We start from the raw sequence: 3,947 nt of genomic DNA on the forward strand, positions 1-3,947 counted from the left end.
CAGAATGGTCCCACGAAAATTCTGTAATTTTCCCTCAATAATTCAGAAATATTCCTCAAAAATTCACAAACATTTCTCCCAAAAATCCAGAAATTTTCCCCTCAAAAAACTGGGAATGGTCCCCTAAAAACCTTGGAAATGGTACCTCAAAATTCATGCATGGTACAGTTATAAATGTGATTCATGCTAATTAAATTGTAACTATATTAGCAAAATTGTTGCTTTATAATCAATAGAAAAATTGTTTTTTATTGTTATAAAGCAGAAAGGATAAAGGAGATGGTTAAACAAAGCAGATGGAATCATCCTCCAGTTGTTTGGTGGGAGTGAGGATAGTAAGGATATAGGTCTAAAACAGCACCTAGAAATAAAACTTTTGACCTTGAATTGAGCCAGATTGGGATCATTCCATGCACTGGACACTGGACTAAGGCCTGTTGTGAGAACATATATTTAATTATATAACCCTAAGCTCAGTGCGCCTGCACTCCCTGCGAGGTCACACAGTGAACACTGAGGAAGATCCAGAGCCTTCATCAGAAACAAGACTCACCTTCAAGGAGTCCATAAGGAGCCTGTGTTGGGGATGGACCTCAGTAGGACCCATTAATGCTTTGAGACACTTTGGGTTTTTCTTCTGGCTGGGGCTCCTGGAAAGGTTTGTGCAATCTCTTCTCAGGCCCTGAGGTTCAAGGGCTCAGCACCAAATGCACCACGGGGCTCACTGGGATCAAGTCAGTCCTGACAAACCATGGCTCTGCCTTTCTTTCCCTCTGGTCCAGTGCAGTTGATTAGGAAAGTTTTTTTTGCTAGAGTTATGGAGAAATATTTCAAAGAGCTTCTTAGAAATAAGTGTTCCTATTTTAAAGAGTGTCTTTTATTACTGTTTCTCTTCAGAGCAGAGTTGATTGCAGCGTTCTGTGATTGGTATTGATCCAGGGTCTCTCTTCAGGAGATCTGGCCTGCTCAGAGAAGCTCTACCTTGAGGTCTGATCCAGTGTGGACAACCTTGCTCCACATTGCCCAACCCCATCCTGTCTGTCCTCAATCACCTGGGATCTGCTTTGTTTGGAGATCTGGCAGCATTCAGGGAAACAGGGGTTTTCTTCCTTTTCTCTTTTTGAAGCAATCTAAAACTCCTGAGTTTCCCCATTACAAGGAGACACCCTTCTTAAGTGTGTGCCAAGGAGGTTTCTCTTTCCAAGGCAGAGCCATGCAAGATCTGTTTTAGGCCTTTGGACTCCTTGGTTCCACAAGGCCCTGTTGTGTCACCATGGACTCTGGGTTCTGTGAGGCTCTGCAGTGTCACAATGGATGTTTGGTTCCATTGAGCCCCACAGTATCACAGTGCTCTTCTTTTTCCTGTGGCAAGCAGCAGCAAACCCCACTGGCAGAGCCACATGCCTGGGAAGAAGGAGGATGGGGGACATTTGGAGTGATGGTTTTTGTCTTCCTACGTCACAGTGCTGTGGGGTGGGGCCCTGCTGTCCTGGAGATGGCTGAACAGCGGCCTGCCCATGGAAGGGGGAAGAGACAACAACCTCTGTCCATGGAACTACAACAGCAGAGAGGTCAGGCCAAAGGCTGGCTTTAAAAGTCTGTTAGCAGCAGAGGAAACATCAATGTGAGAGGAAAGATGTGTGCTAATGTCTTTACAAATCACTTCATGGGTGAAGGGATGGCTGTTAGGGTCTTTGAAATGGGTTGTAAAGTTTCTACTAGCTTTGGGCAGCAGGTTTGTTACTGGGCCCACACAGCTTGGCTCCTGAACCAGACAAGAGTCTGCACAAGGCTGAACTTCTGAACTTCGGGGGGAAATGCCAGATTCAAGGGGGAATATGGGGTACACGGGTTGGGAAGGCTGTATCTTCCGAGTACCTTGGCCAACGGGGAAGGGAAGAGGGCAAAGTGTGGCCGGGAATTAAGGATAAAAGGAGGTTGCACTCTCTGAAGCCTCGAGAGAGAAAAATCTGTGGGTGTGTGCCCTGTAAAGATGCCACCTCCTAGGACAGTGGCTGCCTTTGGTGCACCAAATATTTTCTCTCAACTGACGTCAGGAAACTGGGATGGTGACTTTTGTTTCCCATGGAAAAGAGCCAACATTGATATCCAGGGGCCTCTAACTGGGACTGGGCTTCCACCGCTAAAATTTCATAAGGTGCAGGATTTCTCCTAGACCAAAGCTGCCACCACCGAGAAGCCTGGGTGCTGTTGGAGTGCCAAATGCCTTCTCATAACTGACATCTGGAAACAAGGATGTTGAGGTTTTTCTCCTGTGGAAAAAGGCACTATTCTTTATGGTCCTTTGGGAGTGGTAATGGGTTTGTTTATGCTAAAATTCCCTACGTAACAGGATTTTCCCAGGCCAAAGCTGCCAACTCCTAGGACCATGGCTGCATTTGGTGTGCCAAAAGCCTCCTCTGAAATGACATCAGGAAATTGGGATGGTTAGATTTGTTTCACATGGAAAAGAGCCACTAGGGTCCGGTAGTTGGGACTGACCTACAAACTTCTCATAGTCCATATGGTGCAGGATTTCTCCCAGAGCAAAGCTGCCATATTTTCGGACCATGGCTGTCATTGGACTGTCAAATGCCTTCTCCAATGTGACATCTGGAAACGGGGATGCTGATTTTGCTTCCTGTGGATAAGATCAACCGTTCATGTGCAGAGAACACAGGCCAGCCCTGTGCTCCCCAGGCAGGGAAAGCCCCGGGATGCCCCAGAGGATGGAGCACGGCCGCTGCGGGGTGTCTGCCTGGCCCCTCTGCCGTCCTGTACCTGGCCACGTCCACAGTGGGTGCCATGGGGCCAAGCTGGCAGCAGCCATCAGCCTTGAGGCAAGACCTTGGAGTTCACAGTGTTGTGGAACTGAAGCTTCAGCACAGAGACCTTTCCAACCTGATCTGCCCTCGTTCCTCTGAGTCTCTGCACAGAACACGGCGTGGAACAGAACGGCAGGAGGGGCCTGTGTGTCTCAGGGCTCTGGATTTGCACTGCTTGAGCTCCACAGAGATGCAGGCAAAGTGAAGAAGCCAAACTTTATTGATGGGAAGCAAAGCAAAGGGATGAGCTAAGGGGAACAAAAGGGACGGGCACAGTCTGAGGACTGGAGGAAGGGAACAGGACTGCTGGGAAAGGATCGAGACTGGCCTGGCAAGCTCTTTCTCCAGCTCCCTCTTTGCTCTTGGTGGAGGTAGAACATTCCACAGGAAAGCAACTGGTGCCACAAGGAGTGGGTGGCATCAGGCAGCTCTGGGGAGAACTCTCAGGACTGCTGTATCCTGAGGGAATACCGTTGGCCTTGACCTGCAGGCACCTGCAAAAGCTTCAAATCGGTTGCCTCAGCTCCCAGGACCTCTCTTGGCCACATCCTGATGTGTGTGCAGGACAACTGCAAGGCACTGCTGGGACCCCGCGGGACAGGGGCAGCTGTCTCGTGTGCACGTAGCACCCCGTCACGGAGCTGGGCTCATCCCAAAACCACATCAACCATCTGGTGTCAGCAAGGAGGAGCAAGGAGCACTGGGCTGGCTCCTCACAGGGTGTCTCAGCTGGGCTTGCTCCACAACACGCCCCCGTTTGAAGGGCTGCTAATGCCCAGCTGCCAGAAATGCCATCCTTGTTCTCTCCAAGACACAGGAAGAGCCAATGAGCAGGATGCCTTAGGACCAAATCCTCCAAGCCTTTGCTGAGGCCAGGGACACAGCAAGATCAGCCAAGACTCTCCACATTGCCTGGCCCACACAGCCCAGCTTGGTGCTGGCCCTGGCCCACAGCAGCTTTCAGCAAGCCAGAGGCAAATGCATATGGCCAAGGTTTGAAAAGTTAACATATCGAAATATCCATTTATAACACTCCTGAGAACTCCCAAAAAACCCCAAATTGCCCCCGAATATCCTCCGAAAGTTAACTATGTTTTTTCCTGGCATGCATGAGTTGTTGAA

Source organism: Erithacus rubecula (assembly GCF_903797595.1).
Source record: "Erithacus rubecula genome assembly, contig: scaffold_547_arrow_ctg1, whole genome shotgun sequence".
Lineage (NCBI taxonomy): Eukaryota > Metazoa > Chordata > Aves > Passeriformes > Muscicapidae > Erithacus > Erithacus rubecula.